This window comes from Rhinoraja longicauda, chromosome 4 (assembly GCF_053455715.1).
Source record: "Rhinoraja longicauda isolate Sanriku21f chromosome 4, sRhiLon1.1, whole genome shotgun sequence".
In the NCBI taxonomy this organism is placed as follows: domain Eukaryota; kingdom Metazoa; phylum Chordata; class Chondrichthyes; order Rajiformes; family Arhynchobatidae; genus Rhinoraja; species Rhinoraja longicauda.
Genome location: NC_135956.1, coordinates 47,828,018 through 47,842,859, shown reverse-complemented (window position 1 = coordinate 47,842,859; position 14,842 = coordinate 47,828,018). Strand labels below are relative to the sequence as shown.

The window sequence follows — 14,842 nt, the reverse complement described above, 5'->3', positions numbered from 1 at the left end:
TAAGCAGCATTATTGAAACTAGGTGGTTTTGTTTTGTTGTTTTTAATTAGCAAACCATTTTGGGAGATTGGATTAGTGCGCAGCAGGGCACTGAAGTATTCTGGTAATGCATTTTTTAATTTCAGTTTTGCTGAGCTTGCAAGTTGATGGGGCTGCCGACAATCTTAAATCCTGTCACAAAGGGATTACACATGCAACTGCACGTATCACCATTTAGTACTGAAAGAGGCCACAGTCTTTGCAAGGGCAGAGATAGCTAACAAATTCTTGAATATAGATAATCTAAGCCCACATTGTTTCAGGATTGCTGCATGCCCCATTTTAGGAGAATGCACTCCCCATCTCTGCATATTTTATCATTGGCCATAAAAAAACCTCAAAATCTTTTAAAATTGCAATTGTAATAAAATTGTCTGATAATAACATTGCCTGGCTGAAACTTATCTTCCTGATGTGCCTTTCAGTTCAATGACAACATCTTTATTCTAACAGTTTGTATATTAACTCAACCCAGGAGAGTCAGGGCAGATACATAAGTTCTGAAAAAAGTAATTAGATTTATATTTAGGAGTGTGCCTCTAGCTAATTGTACATATTTAGCCACCCAAGAATAAAACTAGTGAGTAATCCCTTCGAATATAACTCTTCAAAAATATGCATGACCTAAAATTATTTTGTAACTTTAGCAAAACCCTTTAAGTACATGTGCAGCAGATTAAATTGTAGCCATAAAAAAGATACTGGGCATAAAGCAACAAAGTAGATATAAAATGTTGAATTTATAGCATTGTTACACTGCAATTGCTAAAATTCATGGCCAGAATAGAGAGAACTTGAGCTTTTACTCCCTTGCAATATCTGCACCTTAATAATTCTTGCTTTTTTGACAGATTTACTTCAGACTGAATGTGTTCTTAAGAAGGTGCTTTGCAAAAGGTTCAAGCTTGATATTTACCACTTTCCTTACTGGCCCTGTCAGTGTTCATTTCATTATTCGTCAACGTTTTTGAAATCTAAAGAATGAGTCATACTTGCATTGATGTCTTTAAATTGTTGAAACACAAAATGATTCATAGCTGAGTTCACTTCATGCTTTTTTTAAAGTATGACGGCAAAATATGCAAAGGCAGGTAGGCGTTCAGAGTTGAGTGACAGATCAGTCATGATCTCATTTTATAACGATTCATGCTCAAGATTTAAATGGACTTCTTCAAAGCTCAAAGCTCTAAGGTAACAATCTAGTGAGGTAATGAGGGAGAGCTGGACTATGGGAGCTGAGTAGATATTATGTTAAGGCCTGGTATGCTTTTGCAACAGGACATAAGCAATATTTATCAGAATGTCCCAAAATGCTGTACAGTTTGCAATGCACTTTATTCGGAGTGGTCACTGATGCATTAGGGTTGATACAAAACACAACAATCAAAGGGAAACATGGCAAACTCCCACAATGGCAATAGAGTTGCAAGAGACTGTAGAAACATTGTCTGTCCTTACCCCTCCACAGATGCTGCCTGGCCTGCTGAGATTCTCCAGCATTTTGTTTTTCTTTGCTCCCGTGTAGGGCAATATGATGTTGGCTGGTCAGGCAGTATCTGCAGAAATCTGTAGAAAGAGAATCAGAGTTAATATCTCAGCTCAAAAATCCTTTAGGTCATAACCTTTTCATCAGAACTACAAGTCTGCAACCTGAAACAATTGCTCTGTTTCTCTCCGCACAGATGCTGCCTGACCTGCTGAGTATCTCCAGCACTTTCTGTTTAATACTGATCTCCTGCATCAGTACTTTTCAACTATATTAATGGAAGACTCTATTCTGGAATCTCCTGTCAATAATTCTCCTGTTAAAAATATCATCCTGCTGCAGTTAAAAAGTCCTAATCCAACAGAGGCTTATTTCCTTTTCATGGATCAGTTCTCTGTCGTTAAAAATATATTTTCTCAGAATCTTCACTTGTTCTCTGGTTTCCAGATGGAGTTTCAGCAGGAACACTACAGCACTGAACTGTCTGATCCCCTTCTGGGTTACACTTACATTTTACTATTGAATTCAGAGAGTTGAAGATTTGGTTATCAGAATGTCATTGGGTCATAAAGCATGGAAATATCAGTCCATCAAGTTCATGCCTACCTTTTTGCCCATCTACGTTAATCTCCATATGCCTGCATTAAGATCTCATCCTTCCATGTATTGCGTATGTAAATGGATGCTTCACTATCTCTTAAAAGTACTGATTGTATCTGATTCCATCACCTCCTGTGGTAGCACATTCCAGGTATCAACCACTCTGTGTAAAAAAAAACTTTCCTCTCAGCTCCCCTTTAAATTGTTTCCTCTCGCTTTGAACTTACGCTTTCTTGCTTTTGATATCCTCTGGCACGAGTAAAGGATTTTCACCATCTGCCCAATCTTTGCCTCTTATAATTTTCCATATCTCAATCAGGCACCCCTCAGCTTCCTTCGCTCCAGGTAAAACCAGCCTAGCCTATCTATCTCTCCCCATAACTAAAATCCTCCAATCCATGTAATATTTTGGTGAATCTCCACTGCACTCTCTCCAATACAATCATGCTTGATAACGTTAGGACGTTTGGGGACCACGTGGACTTTTGTCGCTAGCACAGAATACGTATGTAATCATTGACCACCGGTTGTGTACCCTCCAGACCATTTAGTTTGGTTGAAGTCAACAGAATGAATGCATTGCCATAGAAACCTTGGCAGCCAAGACTCAATCAGAATCAGACTCACTCCAGACAGTGCAGTCTTGTCTATGTAAGTGGCTGTCTTATTGGCTCTTAAAATCTCTGATTGTATCTGATTTTGGTGAATCGGTGCTTTTAAGAGACAGTCAGACAGCCACTTATATAGACAACACATGGAAGGTTGAGATCCTAATGCAGCATATGGGGATTAATGAAGATTGGTAAAATGATAGGCATGAATGCTGGCCACCAAAATTTCTTTCTTATGACACCTACACCACATTTATTTAATTCATTAAATTGACCACATCTTTTCCCCTTCATGCAGAATTTTACATGGCTTCATTTTAAACTTCATCCGTGAGTGTTCTGCCCAGATTCGCAATATATTATGCTAAAGCTACCTGCCTCAGTGATTTAAGTGTCCTTTTGAACTGGCATGGTTTGTGAATTTGATTGGTGGTATTTTAAACTGGAACTATTGTGATCATCAAATCGAAGCAAGTTGACTATACCTTCTGGTGATTAAGACTCTGTCACAGATTGGGTACCAGAAGATTGATGAGGCAGGCATGTGGGATTTTTAGAAGATTTGACACTTCTTTCCTAATTTTCCCTTGGTTTCCATTTGCAAGTAGGCAATAATGACTTTGAGCTACTCTTTCTCCTCAGAATTCACAATCTTAACACCAGAGTTGGCCATTCAGCCCAACTAATATTTCTAGTATTTATGCTCCATATCAGCTGCCTCCCACACTGCTTCACCTCATTCCATCAACATCTCCTCCTATTTCTTTACCCCTCATTTATGGTCCATTTTCCCCTTGAAAATATTAGTGTGGTTTCACAAAACTGTTCTTGGTAGGAGCAATTTCTTCATTCTCCTCACTCTTTAGTCAAATAAGTTTTTCTCAAATTCCCCATTGAACTTATTAATGAATGATAATCATCATACTTCAATTTAGGAAAATCATGGAAAATCTTCTCTGTGACTTTCCTCTTCACTCTCTTCATAGTATCATGCATCCCTTTTAGCTCAAACCTCAGCTTTCTCTTTTCTGGAAACAAAGTGTTCCAACCCATTTAGTCTTTGACCTCAGAGTGCTGATATTATTCTCCTGCTTTTCATTTAACACCTTCTCTGGACCAGGATTCACATTAGTTTCACAAGAAAAGTTCCTGATCAACCAGCGGTAGAAGAGATCAAAAAGGTAGATACTGCCAAGAGCTGTGGCTCTATCTCACGAACAGTGTCAGAGAGGTTGGAAATAGGATACCCAACTCTATAATGGTGCACGATAGTGGTTGCAGAGTGGTATAGCTAGTAGATCCCCTGCCTCACCAAGCCAGAGATGCGGCTTCAATGCTGACCTCGGGTGCTATCTATATGGAGTTTTTATGATCTTCCTTTGACGGCCTAGGTTTCCTCTGGGTGCTCCAGCTTTTGCCAATATCCCAAAGATTTACAGGTTGATATGTTAATTGGCTACTGTAAATTGCCTCGAGTTTCTAGGATTACAGTTGTATCTGGGGCAGCTGATGGGCAAGTGGGGAGAATTTTAAAAATGGGATAAATAAAGGATTAATGCAAATGGGTAGTTGATGGTCAGCTTGGACCTACTAGGCTGAAGGGATCTATCATTCTAAAACTGAAGAAGGGTTAATAAAGTAGGGCGGGTCCCAGGTGATAGTGGAATGAAGCCATTGCATTCAGGTTTGGGAGGTATTATGTTTAATATGTTATCAGATACAATAATAAAGAGGGAGAATGGACTAGTGTTAGTGATTAGAATCAAAGCAAAAGTATCAGCATTGTGGTAAATTTTGGATTTAACAAAAGGAAAACTTGCAATCCTACAGTGCCTATCGTGAGCTTTTAAGGTTGTCATAAGCACAAGCAGATTTGTAGTGTGTTTGCTGCTACAATGTAGAAAATGTGACAGACAATTTGTGCACAGCAAGCTCCCAGAAGCAGCATAGTGATAATAACCAGATAATCTTGGTAAGTTTGAGTGAAGAGACATTTTGTCCATGACACACAGAATGTCCCTTCTGTCCTTTGCCAAAGCAATGCTGTGGGATCTTTTATGCCCTCCAACGAGAACAGATGGAGTATCGAGTCCATAACGTCGCTCCTCCAGTGAATCCCACATTCATACTGCACAGGAATAATAACCATGATTTTTCCGCTTAAGCCACTGAGGTACTATTTAAAACCACAAGCTTCGAATTCAAAAGCACAAGCATTACACGTCCTTGTTTGATGTGGAAATCATAAAGTTAATGTTGTCCATTTAGAACTTCTCACAGCCTGCAGACAACAAGAGAATCTTGAGCAAAAAACAAACTGCTGGAGGAACTCAGTGGGACAAGCAGCATCTGTGAAGGGAAATGTAGAAGGATTTTGAACAACGGTCCTGACCCAAAACATTGTCTGTCCATTTCCCTCCACAAATGTATAGTATCCACTGAGTTCCTCCAGCACTTTTTCCCTCACAGACTGCATTGTTTTGCAAAAGTCTCCACACTAAAGAAAGGAAATCACCTGAATTGCCACTATGATTTTAACAAACCAATTGGATTGTAAAATGGTCTGCAAATGTTTTACTTTGTTCCATGATATCGAAGTTTTATGTTTGAGCAAAGATCAATCTGTGGGAGGAACTCATCGAGTCAGGAAGCACCTATGGAGGGAAAGGGACTGACAACATTTCAGATCTGCTGAAGAAGGTGCCCGGATCCAAAAGGTCAACTGTCATTAGCTCCACAGATGCTGCCTGACCCGCTCGGTTCCACCAACAGTTTGCTTTTTGTTTAAGATTCCAGCATCTGCAGTCTCTTGTGTCAGAAAATTGTATGCTTACATTTGATAACTATTTAGCAAATGTGCCAATTCAATGCATGAGGTTTGTGATCTCCACACAATGCATGGTATAAATAGTGCTGCTGCCTCACAGCTCCAGTGACCCTGGTTTGATTCTGATCTCAGGTATTGCTTGTGTGGAGTTTGTACATTTTCTCTGTGACTGTCTTGAAAAAAGCAGATTGCATATGTTGATCTACCATCAACCTTCAGAATTAAAGCCTATTTTGCTTTAGAGAATTCATTAATGGGTTTAGCAAATAGATAATAATTTAGATGTCAACCAATATCCTACAATATTGTAACTTTTAAGTTGATGCCAGTTTTTGCGCTCAACAGATCTTCCATTGTTCAGGAAGCTAATGAAACACCTTTCGGCACATTCAAATCATAAAAAGTTTAATATGAATGTTACAATACAAAAATAATCAAAATTACACACAGCTGGCAATGGCAGTACTGTTGCTAACCTCATGGCATGATGCACAAAGTGGTCAATAACGAGTAGGAAATTAACAATCACCGTCAATAGTGGATGGCTCAATTAAGGCCCCATTCTTAAGTCGACCAGAATCCTATAGCTGAGAAGGAGGTTGTTTAGCCCTTTGTACCTGATGCAGTGCCCCACCTTGGAAAGTCGCTGTCTCATCACTCAGGTGCTCCATGTTCAATCCTGACCTCTACCTCTCTCAGTGTGGAGTTTGCGTGTTCTCCCTTTGACTGGATGGGCTTCCACTCCCTTTGACTGGATGGGTTTCCACTCACATCACAAAAATATGAAAGTCATTAGGTTAATTGGCCACTGTGAATTGCTTCTAAAGCGTAGGTAAATGAATTGATTGGAAATATAGAGAATAAAATAGGGTTAGTGCAAAGGGATGCTTTGTAGTCAGCGTGGAATTGGGTGGGCTGAAGAGCCTGTTTCCATGTTGTGTAACTCTGTGACTCTTGGAAAGACCTGTCCATGATCCTGTGGAATTTTTTTAAGCACTCTTCGTTAATTTTCATGAATCAGCTTCTACCACCCTTTCTGAATGCCAATGTTCACATTTACAACGCTATGTAAACTTGTCACATTGCAATTATGCTCAACTGCCAGGTGGGGGGATGTGAGCATGGGTTTAAGTTCAATGATAAAATGCTGGAAAAACTCAATAGGTCATGCAGCATCAGTGGAAGGAAAAACAGAGTTAACATTTCAGGGACCATTCACTAAAACTGACTCCTTTTTTATTTATTTCCAGCATTTTCTGTTCTTATTTCAGATTTCCAACATCTGCAGATTTTTAAATATATTTTAATTTTAATCATATTTGGAATGTGGGTAGAGTTACAATGAATTCCAGCATTTATTGGTCGGAGTTATTTACTCTGTTAAACATTAACACTCAGTGATATGTAAAGGATCTGGAGGCAATTGCATTTCACTGTTGCAATAAACTCCAAGGAAAGCATTCTAAAATATTTTTTTAATATTTTAACCTATTACATATATATATACTACGATCTACTAGCTACTCATTTTACAGAAATAAGCGATTGTTATCAAATCAAAAGATTCATATTTAGAGGGATTAGTGAATTGGCCTGAAGGTTTTGTTTACGTTGGATTAACTCCAAAAGACTAGCTTTAGAGAAGAGTTAAGAGAATGCAGTCTCGTTTATGGCTGTGCAGAGCTTTCCCTCAATCGTTTATGGTGATAGTCGGCGATCAGTGTGGCAGAGGGAGGGACTTTACAGAACAAGTTAAGGTTGCTTGACATCTCCCCCAAGAACCCACCCACATTCTCGTTAGTCCATTAATCTTTTTTTTTCTTGGTTGCCTCGTCTTTCATGCGATCCAATACATTAAACTATAGGCGACATGTTATTCAACAGTCGCTAACTCGTAACCTTTCCTCTTGACAGACTGATAGCAACGAAAAACAACCCACAAAGTTGATTCAAGTCAGCAGAATCCAAGACCTGGTTATTTTTCGACATAATTGTCCCGAATACAGCATAGTTCGGTAAGTTGGAGGTGTGCGGGGTGTATTTATTTTAAATCTGCGAGATGGCATTGTAGATAAAACTGTAAATTAAAATGTCACACACACGCACACAACACAAAAGCACAGCCAGAATAATACGCATAAGTTGCATTTTTATTTCGGGCTTGGAGCTGGCTGATTGGTTGGCGAGGTCTATATGTACATTTGTCATAAAGAGGTTTTGCTTCTCTCCAGAGACGCCTGCATATTTAGTGGAGTGGATTATTCTTTTGGTTGCAAAGGCAGTGATTTGCTGGAGGCGGGAGGAAATTCCTGGAAGAGGCGCACAGTGAGTATAGCGGGGCAGATGCGAAGAGAAAATGAATTGACAGATCGTGTGTGTGTGTGTGTGTGTGTGTGTGTGTGAGAGAGAGAGAGAGAGTGGGTGGGGTGGGTGGGGGTGGAACTCTCCTGCCATATCATCCAGCTCAGTCCCCTTGATGGGGAGCAATACCCCTCAATTCGGCCCGGGACTGATGAAAGGCGCACAGGCACAACAGACTGTGTGGTGTGGACTCACAGTTGCTTGATCAGACTGCTGGAGATTTAACCTTGGCCACTTGCGCTGTGCGCGCTTCTTCTTTTAAAGAAAGTAACGCCGCGCTCGGTTCCTGCTATTCTATCCCCACTGAATATTGGCAGAGATGGGGATTTGGCGACCGAGCATCTTTTTTGTTGTGTGCGCGCCCGGTCGGAGCCGGCGAAGGGTGGGACTCCTGAATAGTTGGAGCGATTGGGGAGGGCCAATAAATGCCGGCACTGCCAGTCACATCCGTACTGGAGTCATGCAGCGAGAGGCGACCAAGATTCAAGAAATTCAAGATTCAAGATATCTTTATTTGTCATCCAAAAAACAAGTTTTTTGGACGAAATTCAGTCACCCACAGTCCTACAATAAAAGCATTAAAATAGACCAGCGGACTTGTGCAGGGTTTCTATTTGATATTGTCCTCTCTCTCTACTACCCCCCCCCACCCCCCATCCCCTTACCCCCAGCACATCACTATATCCACAGGAAGCCGGAGTAACTCCGAGAGTCAGGCAGCATCTCTGGAGCCAATGGATAAGTGTCATTCATGCTCCCTGACCCGCTGAGTTACTCCAGCATGTTGTGCCTATCTTTGGTATCATTCCTCGTTATCATTATACATCCAGTTCCTTTTTTTGAAAGTCACAGCTGAATTGGTATTCACCGTCTCTTCCAGCACCGCCTCCATCTGAATAGGTTTTCCCTCGGAGCAACTTTTTGGCTCTTTTCCCTGTTAAATTCATGTCCTACACCAAGAGGGTTTTCTCTCTATTTAGTCTTGCCCGATCTTGGATCACCTTTCATCCCTCCCTGCACCGACGAGAACAACCTCGGGAGATCCAGTAACCCATCCCCAGATCCCCAGTGCTATTCAAGTGAGCCATTCCTCCCTCGCCCCTCACTCACACTCTGCCTTTGGTGTGGATCCCACGATGGAATCAGTACTCCAGTCGCAGACCAACCAGCCTCCTAGACAGCTTCAACATAGCCTCCTTTGTTGATGTGGAGCTATGGGTTTCTCCACAGGAACGTTCAGATACACATGAAAGCACCTGGTGGGTGTCCGGCAATTGCAAAAACAAATAAAAGACAACGTTGTCTTTTCTAAACTTCTGCGGTTATTTAAACTTACAGTTCATTTGTGCTGGTGGGAGGAGAGGCGAGGGGAGAAATGATTGACTCAAAGCGGCGCTGTGCCCTAATGGATGCAAAAAAAGCTGTTTGTTAATGAGTTTGTGTTAACCAGTTTTTACCCAGTTACATTTGGTGACTGATTATCCTGAGATGAGTAACAGAGAAAATAGTGTTTTCTCTGTTAACCCACATACGCATGCAAAGTAGCACACAAGCTGATACATACACACATGGACATATATACAGACACAAGGATGGACATATAACCATGCAGATACATATTAAAATGCACATATATACAGTAGGCACATGTAAATACCCACACACCTGAACACAAGTACACATGCACATGACAGCTCATGTATATACTCAGCTGCAAAACTTAGACACACACAAACATATCTGCACAGCAGACATACATGTACACATACAGCCACGCAGACACACATGTGCACACGTACACAAAGAGCTCAGAACATTATAATTTCTTTCAGTTTTAAAGCCTTAACTGATTATATTTCCTGAGAGATTTATACGTTAGCTATTAGAATAATAATAACCAATTCTGATTAGGAAGCATGGCATAAACATTGGTCAAGTTTTGTACATGGTGTTCTGACTTCAGGGCTTGGCTGTCCAAGCTTGTTTTTTGATGCTAGTTGATACATCAGAGTTTATATCTGTTTTATTTATGGCATTGGATGCCAGGATCTAATTTCAGACTGAATTTTATGTCTGTATCTGTATCTAGGAAAAAGAACTGGATGGTTTAAATAAATATATTCATTCATAAATAAATGGATGTATTTCAGCGTAGGTTACCAAAGTTTATTCGTTATTCATGGGACGGGGGAAGGGGAGGAATGTGTATGATTTTTCTGTGCAGAGGTGAACAGCAGTCTACAATCATTTATATTCATATTTCTTTTGAGTGGATCGTAAGGACTTCAATAAAAACCCCATACGTAGATTTGAACTATTCCTAAAGGACTTATGATAGATTGATAGATTAATTTCTGTTGGTATTGGGAGCTTGGTTCTTTTGCCATCAGTTTTATGTTTGTGTGCTTTGGATGACTTTCCATTGAATCTTTAAACAATCGTTACTTTTATGTAACTGAAAAATGCATGTTAAATGACATATGCTTCTTATACCCAGAATAGGCAAGTTAAACAGAGCAGCCTTTGCCAAAGTATGTAGAAGTTTGGGAATCAAAGAGAAGTTGATGTACATTTGGGGCATATGGGGCCCCAAGGATACTTTGTGCTGGTTCTCCTGTTACTGCAAAGGAGATCAAAACAAACATTCAAACTCAGAATTTTGTTTGTAATCTGCTGGAAATTAATTGTTCTCACTTCCACAAATCAGCAGTGAGGAGGAAAGTTGCTCCCCAACCTTCAGAAGTTGGTTCACTCCATACACCATCCCTTACTGAGATGGTTGCTGATTCGAGATTGCACTTTTTTTATCGCCTTCCACCACAGTGAGGAATGTTGGGGAGTCGCTGTGGTGGATGTTCATGTTAAAATGTATTTTGTGCGTTTTGTTGCTTTTTATTGGTATGACTGTATGGCAAATCAAATTCCTCGTATGTTGCAAAACACACTTGGCTAATAAAGTATGAATATTATTAAGACTGAGGCAGGATTAGAGGTAATTTCCTGTTTATCACTCAGTGATGCAGTTCATAAATAACCAGCTCTTCATATACAGCAAAGGCAGTGCAACCATTATCTTGACCTCACAATAACTTAATAAAGACTTTTTGGATATATATTCAGTATAATGGAACCATAGAGGAGAACAGTACAAAAGAAGAAAGCCATTTAATCCATCGAGTCTACGCAAACAATTTTGAAGAAGTATAATTTCATTATAGTTTTTTGATATGTAAAGCAAATAGATTTACTTTTATCAATATATTAACAAAGATGGGAGCAGCAGTTGGTGAAATAAAACCAGTTGAAAAAATGGAAATAGATCAATTCTGGATTACAGTCCCTGCTATATAATAACCCAGATTAGCCAGGATATTAATTGGAGGAGTTTTGAAGAAGTGAGTTTACTTCAGATGAAGTTGGGTATGTAATTTGGGGCAGAATATGGCATCAGAGAGCTTGAAATGGCAATAGACTGTGGTCAGGAAATGGCCAAGGTACAAATTTAATGCACACCATGATCCTACAATAGCAATACAAAGCGAGCCGAGATGTAACACCCTCGACCACTGCTATAAAAAATGCCTCTGTCCCACGACCATGTTTTGGGAAATCTGATCACCTAGCTGTGCTTCTGCTTCCCACCTACAAACAACAATTAAAGCAGGAGGATCCATAGAAACATAGAACACAGAAACATAGAAAATAGGTGCAGGAGGAGGCCATTCAGCCCTTTGAGCCAGCACTGCCATTCATTGTGATCATGGCTGATCGTCTCCAATCAATAACCCGTGCATGCCTTCTCCCCATATCTCTTGATTCCACTAGCCCCTAGAGCTCTATCTAACTCTCCCTTAAATCCATCCAGTGATTTGGCTTCCACTGCCATCTGTGGCAGAGAATTCCACAAATTCACAACTCTCTGGATGAAAAAGTTTTTTCTCACCTCAGTTTTAAATGGCCTCCCCTTTATTCTAAGACTGTGGCCCCTGGTTCTGGACTCGCCCAACATTAGGAACATTTTTCCTGCATCAGATTCCTTCAAGGGACCCACATTTGACTTTGCTACTCTTTTTCTCTTAACATATCTAAAGAAGCTTTTACTGTCCTTCTTTATATTCTTGGCCAGCTTCCCCTCGTACTTCATCTTTTCAACCCCTATTGCCCGTTTTGTTACCTTCTGTTGTCCTATGAAAGTTTTCCAATCCTCTGCCTTCCGGCTACTCTTTGCTGTGTTATACATCTTTTCTTTTAGTTTAATTCCATCCCTAACTTCCCTTGTATGCCACGGTTGCCTCCTACTCCCCTTAGAATCTTTCTTCCTTTTTGGAATGAAATGATCCTGCGTCTTCCGGATTATGCCCAGAAATTCCTGCCATTGTTGTTCCACCGTCAATCCTGCTAGGATCCCTTTCCAGTCTACCTTGGCCTGCTCCTCTCTCATGCCTTCATAGTCCCCTTTGTTCAACTGCAAAACGAACACTTCCGATTTAACCTTCCTCTTCTCAAATTGCAGATTACAACTAATCATATTATGATCACTACCTCCAAGCGGTTCCTTTACCTCGAGTTCTCTTATCAAATCTGGTTCATTGGACAACACTAAATCCAGAATTGCCTTTTCTCTGGTAGGCTCCATTACAAGCTGCTCTAAGAATCCATCTCAGAGCCAGTCGACCTGCACATTGAAATCCCCCATCACCACAGTGGCATTACCTTTCTTACATGCCAGTTTTAACTCCTGCTGAATCTTACACCCTACATCCGGGCTACTATTTGGGGGTCTGTAGATAACAACAATTAGTGTCTTCTTGCCTTTACAATTCCTCAACTCAATCCACAGTGACTCTACCTCATCAGTCCCTATGTCTTCCCTCGCAAGGGACTGAATTTCATCCCTCACCAGCAGAGCTGCCCCACCGCTTCTGCCCACCAGTCTGTCCTTTCTATAGGACGTATAACCCAGAATATTAAGTTCCCAGGCCCGATCCTCCTGCAGCCACGTCTCTGTAATCCCCACAATGTCATATCTACCAACCTCTGACTGAGCCTCAAGGTCATCTACTTTACTTCTTATACTTCGCGCATTCATATACAATACTTTTAATTCCTTACTCATCTCACCCTTCACATCGATCCCTATTACACTTGGCCATACTCTCCTATCCCTTTGTGAGCTTTTTTCCCCGTTAATTCTGGGGTCATTAAGTATCCCTTTACTCTCTTTCCCTTTAACTCCATCTTTGACTATCCCATTTGACACCCCCTTTATTTAGTTTAAAACCACCCATGTAGCAGTGGCAACCCTGCCTGCCAGAATGCTGGTCCCCCACCTGTTAAGGTGCAATCCATCCCTTTTGTACAATTCCCCCTTACCCCAAAACAGATCCCAGTGATCTAAGAATCGAAATCCCTGCCCCCTGCACATTTTCTCAGCCACACATTCAGGTCCTGTATCTCCCTGTTCCTGCTCTCGCCAGCACGAGGAACTGGAAGCAAACCAAAGATAACCACCCTGGTGTTCCTGCTTTTCAGCATTTTTCCGAGCTCACGAAAGTCACGCTGCAGAATATTCATCCCCTTCTTTCCGACATCGTTTGTGCCAACATGCTCTACCACTTCCAGCTGTTCACCTTCGCCCTTGAGGATTTTCTGCACTCTGTCTGCGACATCCTGGATCCTGGCACCAGGGAGGCAGCACACCATCCTCGAATCCCGCCTGTTGCCGCAGAAACCCCTGTCCGCACCTCTCACAATGGAGTCTCCTACTACCACGGCTTTGCCTGACGTCTGCCTCTGGCTTTGGCTCAACAGCACTTTTTGCTTCGCAAGCTAATCTGCTGCTCAGTGTGGCAACGTCTTCTTCCCCGACAACGGATACGGATAACATCTTACGCGACTGCTTTGAGTCAATGGACTGGTCCATATTCAGGGATTCCGCAACTAACCAGAATGAGTACGCCATTGCCATGACTGACTTCATCAGGAAGTGCGTGGAAGACTGTGAGCCGACGAAGTCAGTCCGAGTGTCCCTCAACCGGAAACCATGGATGAACCGCGAGGTACATTCACATGTTAAAGCCAGGTCCGCTGCACGCAAGTCGAATGATCCCGAGCGGTACAAGAAGGTCCGCTATAATCTCCGCAATGCCATCAAGGGACAAGACTGAGGGACAATACCGGAACAAACTTGAGTCCCAGTATAAACACTTGGACATGCAGAGAATGTGGCACGGTCTGAATAAGATAACTGGCTGCAAAGCAAGGTCAGGTAACATCATTGGTGATGGTGCGACCCAACCCGATGAACTGAATGCTTTCCATGCTCGTTTCGAGCAGAAGGCCGACAGGGCGGTGACACTTGGCCCTTTCAGATTCCAATGTGCCTCTCCCCAGGGTGATTGTAGCAGAGGTTAGATCGCCCTTCCTGAGGGTAAACCCATGAAACGCAACAGGCCCAGACGGAGTTCCAGGTCACGTCCCCAGTAGCTGCGCGGACCAGCTAGTGGGAGTATTCGCGGACGTCTATAATCTCTCCCTACTCTGTTTGAGGTACCCACCTGCTTCAAGAAGACCATCATCATTCCAATGCCAAAGAAAAGCAAGACCTCATGCCCAAACAATAACCGTCCAGTGGCCTTGACATCCACCATCATGAAATGTTTTGTGAGCCTAGTTATGGAATGCATTAAATGCAGTCTACCCAGTGGCCTTGGCCCACTGCAGTTCGCCTACCGCCACAACAGGTCCACAGATGATGCCATTGGCCCAGCCCTACACCCATCCCTAGAACATCTGGATAAGAGAGGCACCTACATCAGACTCCTATTCACCTACTGCTCTGCCTTTAATACCATTATACCATCCAAACCCATCACCAAGCATGCGGGACTTGGTGTCAGCACTCAGCTCTGCAACTAG

At 41.8% G+C, this 14,842-nt stretch overlaps 1 protein-coding gene across 1 annotated transcript in view; it reads left to right on the top strand.

Moving 5' to 3' along the window:
- Nucleotides 1-7,850: 7,850 nt before the first annotated feature.
- Nucleotides 7,851-14,842, top strand: part of znf516 (zinc finger protein 516) — a 110,111-nt gene continuing 103,119 nt past the window's right edge. The window contains exon 1 of the mRNA XM_078397685.1: nucleotides 7,851-7,888. The gene's annotated coding sequence lies outside the window, so the exon portion shown is untranslated. The remainder of the gene's footprint in view (nucleotides 7,889-14,842) is intronic.